Genomic DNA, 20,610 nt, shown 5'->3' with positions numbered 1-20,610 from the left:
ACTGCCAATTCTTGGTTACTTTTTTTTATTTTTATTTTTTTATTTTATTTTTTTTTTTTTTTGGTATTTATTTTTGAGAGTGAGGGAGACAGAATCCCAAGCAGGCTGCATGCCGGCAGCACAGAGCCTGATGCTGGACTCAGAACTTAGGAATGAACCCGTGAGGTCATGACCTGAGCCCAAATTGAGTTGATGTTTAACCAATTGAGACACCCAGACACCCTCTTGGTTACTTTTTGGGGGAGGTATCTTGTTCAAGGCTATTACTGCTACCAATGCTATAGTTCTATTTCTTCCCACCTCAAGGACTCTTTTCTTCAGCCATTAATCCCCCAAAAGCATTTCTTTTCACCACACTTGAAATGTACAACTAACTTTCTCTGTCACAGAATGATCTCAAATAATTTTGGCTCTCAAATTAAGGAATGTATATAATTGGAGCAAAAACAAAAATTTTGAAGAATTACTCTCCTGGTTCTTAAAATGATTAAGTCTCTATTCAAATACTCAATAGACCATTTAACAATGATATTTTAAGTAACCTCTGACTTCATCTTTTAAAAAACAAGAAGCCCCTAGATGGCTCAGTCTGTTGAGCATTCAACTCTTTTTTTTTTTTTTTTAATTTTTTTTTTTTTTCAAACGTTTATTTATTTTTGGGACAGAGAGAGACAGAGCATGAAAGAGGGAGAGGCAGAGAGAGAGGGAGACACAGAATCAGAAACAGGCTCCAGGCTCTGAGCCATCAGCCCAGAGCCCGACACGGGGCTGGAACTCACGGACCCTCACGGACCGCGAGATCGTGACCTGGCTGAAGTCGGACGCTTAACCAACTGCGCCACCCAGGCGCCCTAGCATCCAACTCTTGATTTAGGTGAGGTAATGATCCCAGGGTCTTAGAATTGAGCCCTACGTACAAGCTCCATGCTCAGCGTGGAGTCTACATGAGATTCTCTGTCTGCCTCTCCCCCCCTCTCCCATGCTTTCCCTCTCTCTCTTTTTCTCTCTCCCTCTGTCTCAAATCAAACAAACAAAAAACCAGGCGCCAGGATTGCTCAGTTAAGCATGTGACTTAAGGTCATGATCTTAAGGTTTGTGAGTTTGGCCCCACATCAGGCTCTTTGCTGTCAGTGCAGAGCCTACTTTGGATCCTCTTTCTCCCTCGCTCCCTGCCCCTGCCCCACTAGCTCTTGCTCACACACACACTCTCTCCTCTCTCAAAAATAAACATTAAAAATTTTAAATTGAAAAAAAACCCTGATACTCCAAAACATGTATAGGATTGAAGAATCTGTGAAATTCACGGGTTATTTACTGAATGACCCTTCTGATTTCTTAAAAAAAAAAAAAAAAAAAAAAAAAGGCCAGTTTAGTTAGCTATGCTCTCACCATGTTTCTCCATTAGATTTTCCTTTTATTTGGGAAATACTTCAAACATGCAGATAAAGGACTGTATGAACTTGTTACCCAGCTGTTTTGTTTTTTAGAAATTAAATCCTACAGATACATATGGAGACCCCTGTATACCCTTCCTCATTCCTATTTTCCCTCCCTCAGAGATCCAGCTATCATGAATTAGTGTTTTAGAACTAATTCCTATAAGTGAGTTGGTACTCTCTCAATCCATATTTATGTACCCAAAGAAGTTAGTGATCTGCAGGTTTTATTTTTTCTTCTGCAAGTTTTGAAACTTTAAACAAAATTGTACATTACATATCTTGCAAATTTCTTTTTTTTTAACGTTTATTTATTTTCGAGAGAGCACGAGGAAGAGAGGGAGACACAGAATCCGAAGCAGGCTCCGGCTCCTAGCTGTCAGCACAGAGCACAACGCAGGGCTTGAACTCACAAATTGAGAGATCATGACCTGAGTGAGTCAAAGTCAGTCGCTTAACCAACTGAGCCACCTGGGTGCCCCACATATCTTGCAAATTTCTTTTCACTTCAACTTTGTTTCCATGATTTCTCTGTGGTAATTGATGTAGTTCTATTCATTCCCTTTCTAGTCCACTGTAGTCTGGCTTTTATCTGTACCTTTACCTGAATGGCTCTCAAGTTCATCTAGTTCCTAATTCCAATGGACACTCTTCATGCATGGCTACATGTGTATTTTCCTCAAATTAGTCTCCTTGACGTCTCAGTTTCTCTTAAATCTGTTTATCTTCAGTTTCAAGATACCCAAAATTTGTTACATTACCTATCTACCTTGTCAAAATATTGCTATATGTATTCCCAAAGAAACTTGGTTTTTGCAACAAGTGGTGGTGGGAAAATCAGATACCCACATGGAAAAGAAGGAAGTTGGAGTCTTACACCATATACAAAAACTAACTACAAATGGATCAAAGACTGAAATGTTAAGACTCGAAACCATAAAACTAAGAAGAAAACATAGGAGGAAAGGCTTCATGCCATTGATTTGGCAACGATTTATAGGATACCAAAAGCACAAGCAACAATAAGAAAAGGTAGGGGCACCTGGGCTGGCTCAGTCAGTAGAGCATATGACTCCATCTCAGGGTCGTGAGTTCAAGCCCCATGTTGGGCATAGAGATTACTTTTAAAAAAACAAGTAAATTGGATTTCACCAAAATTTAAAATTTCTCTGCAACAAAGGACATAAATCAACAATAGAAAAGGCAAACCACAAGATCATGAGAAGATATTTGTAAATGACCTATCTAAAAAGGGGTTACTACCCAGAATATATAAAGAACTACAAGATTAAGAAAATGGGCAAAGGGCTTGAACAGATATTTTCCGAAAGATGGTACAAATGGGCGATAAGTGCATGAACAGATACTCAACATCACTAATCATTAGGGAAATGCAAGTCAAAACTACAGTGAGACAGCACCTCACACACACATTAGTGTTGACAAGGATGTGACAAAATCAACCCCTGTGCACTCTTAATGGGAAAGTAAAATGGTATAGCTGCTATGGAAGACAGTATGGTAGTTCTCAAAAGATTAAAGATAGAATTACCATTCCACTTCCGGGTATATACTCTATACTACAATTGAAATCAGGGCCTTAGAGATATTTGTGTATCTATACAGCATTCACAATAGCCAAAAGGTGGAAGCAACCTAAGTGCCCTCACAGATAAGCAAAATGCAGTATATACATACAATAGAACAGTATTCAGCCTTAAAAGGGAGGAAATTCTGGCACATGCTACAACATGCTACAACTTTGAAGGCATTAACTCTGAAATGAGCCAGTCACAAAAAGGCAGACTTGTATGATTACATTTATATAAGGTAACTAGATTAGTCAAATCATAAAGACAGAAAATAGAAGGGTGTTTGCAAGGTGAGAGGAAGAATTATTTTGTTTGTTTACATTTTATTTTTGAGAGAGAGAAAGAGCACGAGCAGGGGAGGGGCAGAGAGAGAGGGAGACACAGAATCTGAAGCAGGCTCCAGGCTCTGAGCTTCAGCACAGAGCCCCATACAGGGCTCAAACTCACAAACCGTGAGATCATGACCTGAGCTGAAGTCAGATTCTCAACCAACTGAGTCACCCAGGCGCCCCAAGAATTACTGTTTAATGGGTACAGAATTTCAGTTAGGGAAGATGAAAAAATCCTGGTGATGGGTGGTGAGGTTGTACAGCAATGCAAATATACTTAATCCCACTGAACTATACACTTACAAAAGTGGTTATGATGGTAACCATTTATGTTTGTTTTTTTTTTAAGATCTTTTATTCTTAAGTAATCTCTACACCCAACATGGGGCTAGAACTCACAACCCTGAGATCAAGAGTCACGTACTCTACTGACTGAGCCAGCCATGTTATGTAAGTGTATTTTTTAAAATTATTTTAAGGAGGGGTGCCTTGCTGGCACAGTCAGTTAAGCTTCCAACTTTTGATTTCAGCAAAGATCATGAACTCACAGTTCATGAGAAGTTCACAGTTCATGAGATGATCAGGCTCTGCACTAACAGCACAGAACCTGCTTGAGATTCTCTCCCTCTCTCACTGTACCTCCCCCACTTGATCTGTCTCTCACACTCTCTGTCAAAATAAACATTTTTAAAAATTATTTTAAGGAAAAAAAAGAAACCTCAGTGTCAACCTAATCCTGTCACAGACTTCTTCATAGCCATTCCCTACTATATTTACTTTCTAAATATTTTCTGTTTATCCCCCCATTGCTTCATTCCTAATGCCACTGCCTTAACTGAGAACCACCTGAACAGGCTATTGCTATCATTTCCTAATAGTTCTACCCTCGGCTAAGAATCCCTCTACACTTGCCTCCATACGGTGGGTAGATTTCTAAAATCCTCTTCCACTTGGGGTGCCTGGGTGACTCAGTCGGTTGAGCGATCAACTTCGGCTCAGGTCACGATCTCATGGTTTGTGAGTCTGAGCCCTGCATCGGGGTCCGCGCTGACAGCTCAGAGCCTGGAGCCTGCTTCAGATTCTATGTCTCCCTCCCTCTCTCGGCCCCTCCCCTACTCATGCTCTGTCTCTCTCTGCCTCAGAAATAAACATTAAAAAAAAAAAAATTAAATCCTCTTCCACTTAAAGCCCTGTTGAATAAAGCAGCAACTTTCAAACTTTAGTCATGAAATCCTTTGTTCAAAATAAGTCTCTTTTGGGGCACCTGGGTGGCTCAGTTCGTTAAGTGCCGACTTCAGCTCAGGTCATGATCTCACAGTTCGTGAGTTCAAGGCCCACTGTGCTGACAGCTCAGAGCCTGAAGCCTGCTTCAGATCCTGTGTGTCCCCCTCTCTCTCTGCCCCTACCATGCTCATGCTCTGTCTCTCTTGCTCTCTCTCAAAAATAAAAAATAAACATAAAAAAAAATTTTTTAATAAGTCTCTTTTTTAAAAAGTTTATTTATTTACTTTGAGAGAAAGAAGGAGAGAGAGAGAATCCCAAGCAGGCTCCACACTGTCAGTGCAGAGCCCAATGTGGGACTCAAACTCATAAACCATGAGATCATGACCTGAGCCAAATCCAGAGTCGGACACTTAACCTAATGAGCCATCCATGCATCCCTGTTCAATATAAGTCTTAATTAAAATTCTAACAGACTCTGACTGAAGAATCTAAGTCTGGAGACTTGCCTACTCAGCCTTACGTATCCCTCTTATTATAGAATAGAGTTCAAAGGGGTGCCTCGGTGGCTCAGTCACTTAAGCAGTCAACTTTTGATTTCAGTTCAGGTCATGATCTGGTTCATGAGTTCGAGCCCCACACTGAGCTCTGCACTGACAGTGTGGAGACTGCTTGGGATTCTCTCTCTCTCTCTCTCTCTCTCTCTCTCTCTCTCTCTCCCTCTCTCTGCCCCTCCCCCACTCATGCTCTCTGTATCTCTACAAGTAAATGAATAAACTTAAAAAAAAAGAGTAGAGTTTGAAAACCATGGGAATCAGTATTCATTCAATAAATTCCTCAGTTTCTACTATTCGCTAAGCAGTGAGAATCCAACAGAATAAGATACAATATCTGCCCTTGTGGAAATTACAGGCTAATGGGAAAGGCAAATAGGACATTTTAAATTCCTTAGCTTAGTCTCCATATATGTCTCTACACAACTCTGAACCTATTCATTTAAGGAATATTTATTCAGCATTGGAATAGGCTGTAATTATTGTTTTATTATTGTTGGGGTAGTGAAAGAGACAAATAGCTTTCCACTCATTTTTTTCTCTCAAGGGGTAGGATATTTCAACATTTTTGTTGATTTCATTTTGGGATTTCATGGATAGGTGTGTTTTGAGAACTTTAGTTGAAATATAATGAATAATACTGTAATTATTGATATGGTAATAAATCAAGTTGCCGTATCTGGTGTAGCTTATCATTAAGGAGGGGTTTAGTCTCTTAATCTTTAACTTAAAAGATTAATGCTTTATAGGTTCTCAATGATATTACATATGGATGGAGACCATTTTTCAAAATATTTTAGTGAAACTAATTCAAGAACAATTGACAACAATGGTATAAAACTGAAAGGACACAGATTTCTGAGCATTGTCCATAGTATAGTCCTGGTCATGTAGATATCAGGGTTGTTTGATTTAATCATCCAAGAATGGCATCTGTTTTCAGACCTAGGGAAGGAATGGTTCATAAGTGTAAGACGTCTTCAGATGAAATTAGTATTCAGAATGCTATTTCTTTTTTGTTTGTTTGTTTCAATTTTGAGAGAGTGCAAGCAGGGGAGGGCCACAGAAAGGGAGAGAGAGAATCTCATATAAATAAAACTTGAACATTACCAACCAACTTAACCTAATTTACATTTATAGAACACTCCACATAACTGCACCAGAGAATACACACTCTTTTTAGATACACACAGAACTTTTACCAAGATAGATCAATTCTGAACTATAATACAAGTCTTAGTAAATTCATAAAGATTCTAGTCATACAACTGTGTCCTAGGGCCACAATGGAATTAAATTAGAAACCAATAGCAGAGGGGCACCTGGGTGGCTCAGTCAGTTAAGTATCTGACGCTTGATTTCAGATCAGATCATGATCTCTTGGTTCCTGAGTTCAAGCCCTGTGTCAAGCTCTTCACTGACAGCATGGGCCTGCCTGGGATTCTCTGTCTCCCTCTCTCTCTACCCCTTCCCCACTCACTTGCTCTCTCAAAAGTAAATAAATAAACTTAAAAAAAAAAAGAAAGAAACCAATAGCAGAAAGATATCTTAAAAATCCCCCAGTATTTTATTTAGAAAATTGTTTTAATGTGTATTTTTGAGAGAGAGACAGAGTGCAAGCAGGGGAGAGGCAGAGAGAGAGGGAGATACAGAATCTGAAGCAGGCTCCAGGCTCTGAGCTGTCAGAGCCTGACACTGGACTCAAACCCATGAAATAAAACAATTCTAAATAACCCACAAGTCAAAGAAGAAATTGAAGGGAAATTTAAAAATATTTGAACTCAATGAAAATATCATAACTTATGGAATTCAGTAAAGCAGTACTTTTGGGAATATTTGTTCTAAACCTACTAATTACGCAGCATTTAAAAGAAACAAGCTATTGATTTATATAGCAACACAAATGAATCTCAATTACTAGCAGTGAAAGGAGCCAGTAAAAAAAAAAAGTATATCTTGTGGGGCACCTGGGTGGCTCAGTTGGTTAAGCGTCCAACTTCCACTCAGGTCATGATCTCATGGTTCGTGGGTTTGAGCCCCGAACTCTCTTTTTTGAGAGAGCGTTGAGCTCTGTGCTGACAGCTCAGAGCCTGGAGCCTACTTTGATTCTGTGTGTTCCTCTCATTCTGCCAATCTCCTGCTCATGATCTGTTCACCTCTCAAAAAATAAATGTTAAAAAAAATTTTTTTTTAAATTTTTTTTAATGTTTATTTATTTTTGAGACAGAGAGACACAGCATGAGCAGGGAAGGGGCAGAGAGAGAGGGAGACACAGAATGTGAAGCAGGCTTCAGGCTCTGAGCTGTCAGCACAGAGCCCGACGCGGGGCTCGAACCCACGAACTGTGAGATCATGACCTGAGCCGAAGTCGGACGCTTAACCGACTGAGCTACCCAGGCGCCCAAAAAATTTTTTAATTAAAAAAAAAGTATATCTTGTATCATTACAGTTCCAATTTTTTTTTTAATTTTTTTTAACGTTTATTTTTGAGAGAGAGACAGAGCATGAACGGGGGAGGGTCAGAGAGAGGGAGACACAGAATCTGAAACAGGCTCCGGGCTCAGCTGTCAGCACAGAGCCCGACGCGGGACTTGAACTCACGGACCGCAAGATCATGACCTGAGCCGAAGTCGGCCACTCAACCGACTGAGCCACCCAGGCGCCCCTACAGTTCCAATTTTTAAACATTCTGGAAAATGCAAACATATCTCTAGTGACAAAATGATCAGTGGTTATCTGTGCCAAAGTTTGGGGTGGGGAAAGAGGAGGGATTATAAAGGTGCATTAAGGAAGTTTTCTGGGGTGATTGATACATTTATTTTTATTTTGGTGATGATGTATGGGTGTATAAATATGCAAAAACCTCAAATTGTCCACTTTAAATATGGGCCTTTTATTGTTAATCAATTATACCTCAATAAAGTATTTAAGAATTTTTTAATTTTTATTTTTATTTTTTGAGAGAGAGAGGGTTAGCAGGGGAGAGGAACAGAGGGAGAGAGAGAGAGAGACAGAGACTCCCAAGCAGGCTCTGTGCAAAGCCCAAGGTGGGACTCGATCCCATGATGCTTAACCGACTGTGCCACCCAGGTGCCCCTGTTTTGTTGGGTTTTTTTAAACATTGCTCTCTTATGATGGAAAATTTTCCACTGGGCAATTAGTCACAGAAAGCAATAAACTTGGCCAAGCTTTTTTTTTTTTTTATCCTAGTCATGTTAAAATAGTTCTTTATGTTCTATATATATATATGTAATTTTATGTACTTGGAAAAATATCATTATACAAGTCTTTGGTTGCTGCTTTCCAGTGCACACAGATTTCTTGAATAACAGCCTTGTAAAAATACTCTTAAACATTTTTCTGCATATTTTATTATTCATAGAAATTCATGTTTTCTATTTCATAGAAATCTATTCAAAGCAACCAGTATAACTCTTTTTATTAGGTGCATAATAATTGTGGGAATGTCACATAATTTATTCATCTATTACTACTGGTGACATTCACATTGTTTCCAGGTTTTTGCCATCATGAACAATGCTATGATAAACGTATTTATTTGGTTTCTGTAATCTTTCTTGTTAACTTCTAAGTATTTTATGTGTTTGGTACTATTGGGAGTAGAATCTATTCGGTTTGCCACATGCCTATTGCTAAAATAGAGAAAAGGTATTGGTTTCTATATGGTTCCCTTTATGAAGGGTTGACTCTGAGAAAGGAGAAATGGGGAGTAAGGGGGCTGGGTATGATTATTTTTTCATAACATGTATTATAGAATTAAGAGACCTTTTAAAACACGTGCATGTGTAATTTTTATAAAAATTAAATACAAAATAATAGATGGTAATGGGGCATCCCTATTAGTTTCTGATTTTATCTGAAATGCTGTAGTGTTTTACCAGTTAGGATAATACTGGCTATTTGTTTAGATATATAGCCTTGACTATTTAAGTTGTTTCCTGGAATTCTTACTTAAACTTATTGTTATTATTTATCATTTTATCATTTATATTATGATGTATAAATGCTGACTTATCAAAGGTTTTTCAGCACCTAATAACAATGTCACGATCCTAATATGATCACAATAAATTATAGTGATTTATTTTCTCAATATTAAGCTACCCCTGCATTCCAAAAATAGTCTTTACTAAGTTGTAGAATATTATTCTTTTGTACATTGATGAATTCTCTTTGCTAATATGTTATTTAGAAGAACTCCCTCTCCGAGGAGGAATTCTTTCTCTCTCTTTTTAGTGGTTAAATAACGAATATGATTACCAACAGTGTTGATTACAAAGAAGAGAAAGGTGCTAGAGGTAGTGAATTTTTCTAAATGGGAAACCAGAATCTGGGCCCAGGAGTTCAGCTGCCAGGGAGGGGCAGCTGTGTAGTAAGTAATGGAGTTGGGGGCAAGGGGTCAGGGCTGCTCCTCCTTCTTCTCAACAAAATTAGCTTCTTCCTTGCCACCAGCATCTCACAGAAGGGGGTCTGTGCTCCCAGCTGCCTGGATGGACTTGATCTACTTGTCCTTCTCTGCCTGCATGGGGGCCAAGACCAGGTATACCCCCCTGCCACCTGCCTCCATTTTGCAGAATTCAATGAGCTGCCCCATGTTGTTGGAGATGCAAAACTCAAAGCAGTTTGGTTTCTGAGGCTCGTACGCTTCTTGAATGTTCAGATTCTCCACAGGGATGATTTCTGCCAGCTCCTTGTCTGTCATATTCTCAAAATAGTAGAGGCAGTTGTGGTGACAAACCAGCACCAACTCTGTGTCTTCACCTGACTCCTCCCAGCTTAAGGAGCTGGCCCTTCTGGTCCAGGTTGAAGAAGGTATGGGTTAGACCATTCCCATCATCATCAGGAATACTAAAGGGCTCATTTCAGATGCTGTCATAGAGGTTCCCGAACAGCAACTCAGACAGGTCCCACTCTTGTCGATGCCTTGGTTCATGGCCCCAGAGTGCTCGAGGCCGGACTTCTTCTAGACATTGGGATTGTGAAGACTGGTGTTCAGCATGATGAGGCGAAGAATGGCACCTCACACGTATCTGTAGATTAAAAAACACTGGGATTGCACAGGCAGATTCACTGGGCGAAGGCTTCTATCATCTGGTCAATCCATAGAAATTGCCTGAGGGCCTGCACCAGATCAAGGTCTGGGAACTCATACAGATCCACAAAGGCATGGAGCAGTGGCAAGTTCAGCCCTTCTGTCTGCCAGAGGTAGACCCCATGACCATCTCATTCAGGCCCTTGCCCTTGTACAGGATATCGGCGTGTTCCGGAGAAGTTCCTTCTCCACCAAGAACTAGATCGCCTTCTGGAGTCCATGCTGAAGTTCCTCCTGACCACTGCTGTCTTTTGGTTCTGTTGCAAGGTTTTAGCTACCTTCTTTGGCCTCCAGACCCTCCACCTTTCCAGTGGCTTCACTGAGCGCCTATGGGCGCTGGATCTCTACCAACAGCTCGGGCCTCTGCCACTAGAAGTTCTCCAGCTGCATCCGCTCCTCCAGAGTTAGGTCTTGAGGGCTCACCGGCACCAGGCGCTGTCCTCCATAGTGACTAGGAGGGTCTGTGGGCCTGGCCAGGATCCACTTAGGCCGGCAGCCTCGGGTGAGCCCACTCAAACTCCCAGGAGCCAACGCCTCCTTCTGTCTGCCGGTCTTCCACACTGAAATCTCTTCCTTAGCCTCTCAACCGCCCTGACTATAGGGAGTTTTGCACCTATAACTAAGATCAGTCACTAGTTTTCTCTTAAGAAAAAAACAAAAACAAAACAAACAAAAAACAAAAAACAAAAAAATGGGCACTTGGGTGGCTCAGTTGGTTAAGCATCCAACTTCAGCTCAGGTCATGATCTCACAGTTCATGAGTTTGAGCCCCGCATGGGACTCTGTGCTGACAGCTCAGAGCCTGGAGCCTGCTTCGGATTCTGTGTCTCCCTCTCTCTATGCCCCTCCCCTGCTCACGCTTTGTTTCTCTCTTTCTCAAAAATAAATAAACATCAAAAAAAATTTTTTTTAATTAAAAAAAACAAAAAGCCTATAGCAGGCTACAGTGGAGAAGATGGAACAGCTGTGATGTAATAAAAAGAACATAACTTTATAAATCAGAAGATGACATTTAGCGTTAAATATTTACTAGCACACCAAAACAAGACCATTTTCAAAATCTAAGCACTATGTTCTATGATTCTACCACACTTTGGCATAAAACTTCAAGATAAATGCAGTAACACAACTAAATTAGGATTTTATTACCCTTAGAGTGGCATCAGGCAACCACTGATCTTCCACTGCAATGGCAAGACAATGAATTTTTAGGTATCGAGCATCAGGTTCCATCTGTAAGGATAGAGGCTGTTAGTCTTTTTTTTTTAATGATTGTCATCGTTGGGGTGCCTGGGTAGCTCAGTCGGTTAAGTGTCCAAATACGGCTCAGGTCATGATCTCGCAGTCTGTGAGTTTGAGCCCCGCGTCGGGCTCTGTGCTGACAGCTCAGAGCCTGGAGCCTGCTTCGGATTCTGTGTCTCCCTCTCTCTCTGTCCCTAACCCACTTGCATTCTGTCTCTGTCTCTCTCAAAAATAAATAAACATTAAAAAAAATTTTTTTAATTATTGTCATTGTAAATTTCTACCTTCTTTTTTTTTTTTAGTGTTTATTTATTTTTGAGAGAGAGAGCAAGCAGGGAAGGTACAGAGAGGGGGACAGAGGATTCAAAGCAGGTGCTGCACTTATAGCAGAGTAGGCTGTAGGTCATTGATTTTAACTGAAATGCTTTTGTGTTTTATCATTTTGTGTACAACTACCAAGTCATATAAGCATGAAAAGCATTTTAATTATTTTAGCTAATCCACAGTACTACTATTTTCACAATGAGAGCCCATCCCTAAGATCCATTATTCGAATTAATAATCCATTAATGTCTTCAATAGAAATTAATTCCTGTCATTCATTGGTTTAATAAGCAACATACCTAATGTTGATTAGAGTTAAGACAACTGAAGTGCTTCTAGCAATCCCTTTGGAGTATGATTTCCTAATTAGAATGCTAGCTGCACCTAGAGTATAATTTTAACCTAATATATCCATAATATTTTACTCTCTGTACTCAAATATTTTAAATTGTTTTAACATTTATTTTTGAGAGAAGGAGAGAAACAGAGTGCGAGTGGGGGAAGGGGCAGAAAGAGAGGGAGACACAGAATCTGAAGCAGACTCCAGGCTCTGAGCTGTCAGCACAGAGCCTGATGCAGGGCTCAAATCACAAACGTGAGATCATGACCTGAGCCGAAAGTGGATGCTTAACCGACTGAGCCACCCAAGCATCCCTGTACTGAAATATTTTAAACTAAATTATAGATGTTGTAACACTGGATTCATATACCAATTCTGCCACTTAATACCTATGTAATATTGCATATGAATATAATTGATCGAGACTCAGTTTCCTAATTGAGGGTAATACCCAGCAGAATGGTGAGAATTGTATAATGGGTAGGAAAAAGCATTATAAACTCTAAAATAGTCTACAAATTTTAGGCATTATTATTGGATAATAATATCTCAAATAGAGGTTAGGTTCTTTTGAAGTCCTTTGAGGATTTATTCATGACAAGGAAGATTCGATGAGGTCTAATGTTCACCTATTATAAATATTACAGTTTTGATACTCTTTGTCTACAAAGACAGGGAAAAAAGCAAAATAAGTAATTATGAGGTCCCTTACCAGAAGATCAAAATAATTACCCTAGACTGGCCCTGGGGCCATAATCCTTACTAATACTATTACAGTGGAGGATTCTCATATGAGAGCAGACTTAATAGATCTAATAAGAATAACTAATATTTGGGGCGCTTGGGTGGCTCAGTAGGTTAAGCATCCTACTCTTGATTTTGGCTCAGGTCATGATCTCACAGTTAATGGGATCAAGCCCCACATCAGGCTCCACACTCAGATTCTCTCTCTCCCTCTGCCCCTCTCCCCCATTCACACACTCTCTCTATATAAAATTAAAAAAAAAAAACAACAACTAATATTTATCCAGTGTTTACTATCTTCTAGGCAATGTGCTAAATATATTATCTTATTTAATCCCCATAATAACCAATAAAGTGGTTATTGTTTTAAAATAAGGAGGGGTGGGGGCGCCTGGGTGGCTCAGTTGGTTAAGCACTTGACTTCGTCTCAGGTCATGATCTCACCGCTCATGAGTTCGAGCCATGTGTCGGACTCTGTGCTGAAAGCTCAGAGCCTGAGTCTGCTTCCAGTTCTGTCTCCCTCTCTCTTTGCCCCTCTCCCACTCATGCTCTGTCTCTTTCTCTCAAAAATAAATAAACGTTAAAAAAACTTTTTTTTAATAAAATAAGGAGGGGTGCCTGGGTGGCTCAGTCAGTTAAGCATCCAACTCTTGGTTTTCAGCTCAGGTCATGATCTCAAGGTTTGTGAGTTCAGGCCCTACACTGGGCTCTGTGCTGATGGTGCAGGACCTACTAGTATGATCTCTCTCTCTCTCTCTCTCTCTCTGCCCCCCCTGCTCCCTCACTCAAAAATAAACTTCAAAATGAAGAAACTAAGTCTGGCTCAATCAGAAGAGCATGTGACTTTTCTTCTTTCTTTCTTTCTTTCTTTCTTTCTTTCTTTCTCTCTTTCTCTCTTTCTTTCTTTCTTTCTTTCTCTTTTTCTTTCTCTCTTTCTTTTGGGGAGAGAGAGAGAGAGAGAGAGAGAGGAGAGAGAGAGAGAGAGAGAGAGAGAGAGAGAGAGAGAGAATCCCAAACAGGCTCCACACTATTAGCACGGAGCCCGATGAAGGGCTCAAACCCACGAACCGTAAGATCATGACTTGAGCCAAAGTCAAGTCAGACACTTAACTGACTGAGCCACCCAGGTGTTTCTCTTATCTTTTTTTTTAAGTTTTTAAATTTATTTTGAGAGAGAGAGAGAGACAGAGAGAGAGACAGAGAGAGAGTGCAAACAGGGCAGGGACAAAGGGAAAGAGAGAGAATCCTAAGCAGGCTCTACGTTCATCATGGAGCCAGACTCAGGGCTCACCAACCCCGAGATCACGACCTGAACCAAAATCAAGAGTCAGATGCACTTAACCAACTGAGCCACCCAGTCACCCTAGAGCATGTGACTCTTGATTTCAGGGTCCTTGAGTTAGAGCCCCATGTTGGGTATAGAGATCAATTTAAAAAATAATAATAAAGAAAAAAATTAAGAAAATGAGGAAACTAATGGAGCATCTGGCTAGCTCAGTTGGTAGAGCATGTGACTCTTGGTGGTAAGTTCAAGCTCCATGTCGGGTGTGGAGCATCCTTTAAAAAAAAAAAAACAAAGTTGGGGGGGGGGGGCCTGGGTGACTCAGCCGGTGAAGTGTCTCATTTAGGCTCAGGTCATGATCTCGAGGTTTGTGGGTTTGAGCCCACATCAAGCTATCAGCTCAGAGCCTGGAACCTGCCTCAGATCCCATATCTCCCTCTCTCTCTGTCCCTCCGCCACTCACACACTGTTTCTGTCACTCAAAAATGAATAAACGTTAATAAATAAATAAATAAATAAATAAATAAATAAATATTTTTTCAAATGAAGAAACTAAGGCTTAGAGAAATTAGGCAACTGACCAAGTGGTGATTCAAGGATTTGAGCTCAGGCAGTTGTTGTTGTTGTTGTTGTTCTTTTTTTTTAATGTTTATTTACTTTTGAGAGAGAGAGACAGAAAGAGTGCAAGCAGGGAAGGACAGAGAGAGAGGGAGACACAGAATCCGAAGCAGGCTCCAGGCTCTGAGCTGTCAGCACAGAGCCTGACATGGGGCTCAAACTCAGGAACCAAACTTAACAGACTGAGCCACCCAAGCAAGCAGTTGTTCTTAACCTATATTCTAAATACAACAGTTAATATGTAAATTTTATATCTATATTTAGATGTTTTGTATGACCATATATATAAATTTTCCCTGACATCCTGGACTTAAGAACAAGGAGGCAAACAAAATGCATGATGTTGCCTTCTTTTACTAAAAACAAACATATATTCATTCATTTATACATTCAGCTAGTTTTCCTGGGGAAATTCAAGAATATTAACTGTGCTCGCTCACTCTCTCTCTCTCTCTCTCTCTCAAAATAAACAAATAAACTTTAAAAAATAACATTAGGGAATTCTGAACATAGATTTTGTATTCAATCATTACTGAATTATTAATTTTGTTAGGTGCAATAGTGGTAGTATAGTTTTGTAAAAGAAAACTTTTTTTTTAGAGATGCATGCTAATGAAGGTGGAAATGCCATTGATGAGATCTGGGGGTGATGGGGGGCTTCATGGGGTTCAGAGCTGGCGGCCAAGAAAGAATTCTATTTTATTTTTTTTAACGTTTATTCATTTTTGAGACAGAGAGAGACAGAGCATGAATGGGGGAAGGTCAGAGAGAGAGGGAGACACAGAATCTGAAACAGGCTCCAGGCTCTGAGCTGTCCGCACAGAGCCCGACGCAGGGCTCGAACTCACGGACGGTGAGATCATGACCTGAGCTGAAGTCGGACGCCCAACTGACTGAGCCACCCAGGCGCCCCAAGAAAGAGTTCTTGAAGATGTCTTTGGTGTAAAAAGGTGATTTTTAAAAGAAATTTTTCCTCTTCAATGTTTATTTTTGAGAGAGACAAATAGAGTGCAAGGAAGGCAGGCAGAAAGAGACAGAAACACAGAATCCGAAGCAGGCTCCAGGTTGGGAGTTATCAACACAGAGCCCGATTCGGGGATCAAACCCACAAACCATGAGATCATGACATGAACCGAAGTTGGACACTCGACTGACTGAGCCACCCAGGCACCCCTTTCCGAGGTTACTTTTACTCATTCCTTTAGGATTTTTGGTCCTGAATATCTCTCCAGGGACAACTATCAAAATTTTTGGTGATTTCAATACCTTCCATTTTAAGTTCCTTGACCTCTTCTCCTCCAATGATATTGTTCTTCATCATATCTGAGCCACTCATTTCAAAGGCCATACTTTTGACCTTGTCATCACCAATAAATACAACTTGTCCATAATTTCATTTTATTGCAAACTTTTTTGGCCACATACTTTAAGATATGTAATTTTATTAATTTAGTAGTCTCCACATCCAACATGGGGCTCAAACTCCTGACCCTGCAATCAAGAGTCACATGCTCTAATATCTGAGCCAGGCAGATGCTCCAAAGATGTGTAACTTTAATATACATTAAATAATTTGGAGATGATTATTACTTACATCTGTCTTAAAGATTTTATTCTTTAAAAAAAGTTTTGTTTAATGTTTATGTATTCTTGAGAGAGAGAGAGACATTCAACACAGCATGAACTCAGAATCCAAAGCAGGCTTCAGGCTCTGAGCTGTCAGCACGGAGCCTGACATGGGGCTCAAACTCACAAATGGTGAGATCATGACCCGAGCCGAAGTTGGACACCCAACCGACTAAGCCAGCCAGGCACTCTTTTCTTTTCTTTTTAAAAATTTTTCTTTATTTTTGAGAGACAGAACAGAAGAAGGGGAGGTGCAGAGAGAGAGAGGGAGACAGAATCCGAAGCAGGTTCCAGGCTCTGAGCTGTCAGCACAGAGTCCGACGCGGGGCTCGAACCCACAAACCATGAAATCATGACCTAAGCCGAAGTCGGACGCTTAACTGACTGAGCCACCCAGGGGCCCCAAAAAGGTTATTTTATTGAAGCACTGGGACAGGACCTATGGGCAGAAAAAGTTGCACTGGGGTTTTGAGGGGCAACTGGTTATACACCATGGACTTGGGGGAAGTAAAGTCCAAAGGGAAGTTTCCAAGGAGACTTTCATATGCTGAAGACACAGACTACTGGAGGCCTAGCTATTTGTCAAGCTAAGCTTGTTTTTCCCTCTAGCAAAGCATTAACATTAAGACAATAGGGAGTTCCTAGAGAAATACTTTACTCTGCCTGTCTCAAGTATCTGTCAATGGACTGCAGGTTATAAGAAAATTTAATTTTACCTGCCATTTCCTTCTTGCTTTTGTTCCCCATATCACTATGGAGGGGTGATGTTGGGGCCCCAGGAAACTGAGTCTACAGGTTTCCGGAGATTAGGTTATTGATAAGGTTGCTTTTTTCTTGTAATTTACTAAAATATTTGTAAACTGATGGAGACTCATGTCCTGTATGACTGTGATCTCTATCGGTTAACCATTTGTCTTCTTTTCTTTGCTTTGTTTTTGAGCAGCTAGAAGTGCCTGAGGAATATCACATACATCCCACTTTGGGTCGGGGGTGGTGGGGGTAGGGGGCAGCAGTATGTGCTAGCTTGTACTTTGTCCTCAGCCTTCGTTATGCTACCTTGTCAACATGACATCTGTAATTTTCATTAAAGTTGTTCAGCAAATAAACAAATATGGCCAAATATTAATTGTTGATTCTGGAAAGGAATATAGGTATTCATTGTACTAATATTTCTACCTTATGTGTGAAAATTTTCATATTAAGGATAAATATATAACAATTCTTACACATGAAAAAATCAAGAAAGTAATCTCACACATTTTCCTATGCCTACTTTAACTCCCTCACAGAAGTGAGAATCCATTTCTCAAAAAGAATCTTTTAAATCTACCTACTTCAATCACCATTTCTCCCCTTCACCCTCTGTCTTTGGAAACAAAGTTGATGGCCCTCCTGTTTTGTTTTGTTTATTTATTTTGAGAAAGAGAGAGGGAGCATAAGGAGGGGAGAGGCAGAGAGAGAGGGAAAGAGAGAGAATCCCACGCTGACAGCGTGGAGCCTAATGCAGGGTTGGAACCCATGAACCACGAGATCATGACCTGAACCAAAACTAAGAGTTGGGAGTTGGTCAGACATTTAACCGACTGAGCCACCCTGGCACTCCTATTTTTTTAATTTAAAAAAATGGGGGGGGGGTGGCATCTAGGTGTCTCATCGATTAAGTGCCCAACTTTGGCTCAGGTCATGATGTCACAGCTCCTGAGTTCAAGCCCCATATCAGGCTATCTACTGTCAGCACGGAGCCATGCTTTGGATCCTCTGTCTGCACCCCCTGCCCCCAGCCCCTCCCGTGCTTGCTTGCTCCCTCTAAAACAAACTAAAATAAATAAAAATTATTTTTCAAAAATTGTTTAATGTTTATGAGAGAGGGAGACAAAGAATCAGAAGCAGTCAAAAAAAAAGCACTGTCAGCAGGAGCTCAACCTTTAACCATGAGATCATTACCTGAGTTGAAGTCCAATGCTCAACTGATTGAGCCACCCAAGCACCCTGATGTTTCTCCTTTGTATTTAAAGATCACCTTTAGGCTTTTCTTTCAGCCTCCTTTCCTCTATTTCATAAGAAGCAACTCTCAATTTCTCTTTCTCCCTGTAGTAATTGTGGGTAGGGAGGGGAGGAAGAGAGGGATTTTGTGCCTTGATTTTGTCAAGTTGGCACTGTCTACTCAATGCTTTAACTTTTTTTAAAGTTTATCTATTTATGTTGAGAGAGGGAGAGCAAGCAAGAGCAGGTGAGGGGCAGAAAGAAAGGGAGAGAAGATCCCAAACAGGTTCCACACTCAGCACAGAGCCAGAGGACAGGCTTGATCTTATTGATGAGGGAGCATAAGGCAGCCTGAAGGAAAAGTATGAGCTAACAACCTCCCCACTCAACCCCAGGTGGGATAAGTGTGATATTACCTGGAGACTTCTGGCTACGCAAAAACAGGAAAGGACAAAAAAAAAAAAAAAAAAAAAAAAAAAAAGGTTAAACTGGTAAGAGTCTCCACCAGTTTACAAGAAAAAAGCAATCCCATCAATGGTCTAAAGTCCAGGAACTTCCAACTGTCTTAATGTTAAGGCTTTGCTAGAGGGAAAAATAACCTTAGCTTGACAATAGCTAGGCTTCCAGTAATCTGTGAGCCTTTAGCATGTGAAAATCCCTTCTTTAGGAACTCCTTGAAGTTATCTCCCCTTACTCCATAAAATGGTCAACCCCCCCCCACACACACACACACACATACACTTATAGTGCAGCTCTTTCTGCTCATGGGTCCTGTCCCTGTACTTTAATAAAATCACCTTTTTGCACCAAAGGCGTCTTCAAGAATTCTTTCTTGGCCATCAGCTCTGAACCCCACAAACCCCTCTATCACCACAAAACTTCATCACCATGACCCTGGTATCATGACCTGAGCTGAAGTCGAGAGTCTGCTCATCACCCAGGCACACCTATGCTAGTTGTGGATGTAGAGTTGGATAATAAAAACCCAAATCAGACACATATATTACTTTACTGTTTCAAGCTCTTTTGTAGATATCACAAAAACAGTCATCTCTTTAACAGAAGACATCTCCCAAGGATGTGACTGGCCATTCTATCTAAATGTTTCTGGCCCATCATATTGCAGTTAAGTAGCCTTTGTTGCATAACAAAGCACCAGAAAGTAGCTTTAAACAACAATTTATTCTTACTGTTTTGTGTGTTGGCTGGCCACAGCTGTGTGGTTTTTGTGCTTCATGTGATACCATCTGGGTTCACTCATGGGACAGTCATCTAGAGGCTCCACTAAGTCTGAGTGTCCCAAGGTAGCCTCACACATTGGTCAGTAGATGCCTGCTGTACAGTAAAATAGCTGGACTTCTCTACAAGGCTCCAAGAAGGTGAAAAGTAAAAGCTACCAAGTCTCTTGATCCTGATTCTCAAACTATCACAGCTTTATTTGCACCACATTCTCATGGTTAAAGCAAGTAGCAAGGCCAGTCCAGATTCAAGGGGTGGTGAAATAAATGCCACCTCTTGATAGAAAGACCAGCATGCATATACAGGAATGAAAGGAACTATATTGGTCATCATCTTTGCAGACAATCTATCACATACTAAAAACAGCTGAGGAGGGGCAGAAAGAGCAGGGGAGAGAATCTCAAGCAGGCTCTGTGCTGTAAGTGTGGAGCCCTACGCAGCGCTCTGATCTCAGGAACCTTGAGATCATAACCTGAGCCAAAATCAAGAGTTGGGCGCTTAACTGACTGAACTACCCAGGAACCCCCTGCCATGTCATTTTTTAAAAGTTTATTTATTTATTTTGAGAAAGAGAGAGAGGGAGAGAGAGAATCCCAAGCAGGTTCTGCTCTCTCAGCACAGAAGCTAACGCAGGGCTCTTTTTCACGAACCTGAGATCATGACCTGAGTCGAGATCAAGAGTCTGACACTCATCCATGTTTCAGGCATGATTTCAGGTGCCCCAAACATGAAAATTTTGATCCACAGGTTTTTGATTTCTGAATTGAGCACAATGATTCCTGACCTCCGTCCTGAGAGCTGCCTGTGCAGTCCCACCAATTAATTGATCCAGTTCTTAGAAATCAACATGTCAGATTTTTTCCGCCTTTCCATTTTGGTATAATTTTGGTTTAAAGAGGAAGCCACTGCCTAGATCCAGTTGGCAGCCTTGAGTGTGAAAGTGGAAGCTCCCAGGGGACACAAATTA

The 20,610-nt window shown here is 40.7% G+C and overlaps 1 pseudogene; it reads right to left on the bottom strand.

Annotated features, from left to right (window-relative positions):
* Positions 1–9,596: 9,596 nt before the first annotated feature.
* Positions 9,597–10,691, bottom strand: LOC125170636 (cytohesin-2-like; annotated as a pseudogene).
* Between the last annotated feature and the right edge of the window lie 9,919 nt (positions 10,692–20,610).

This window comes from Prionailurus viverrinus, chromosome B4 (assembly GCF_022837055.1).
Source record: "Prionailurus viverrinus isolate Anna chromosome B4, UM_Priviv_1.0, whole genome shotgun sequence".
NCBI classification, from domain to species: Eukaryota; Metazoa; Chordata; class Mammalia; order Carnivora; family Felidae; genus Prionailurus; species Prionailurus viverrinus.
Note: the sequence above shows the minus strand (reverse complement) of the source record. Positions and strands in the feature narration are given on the sequence as shown.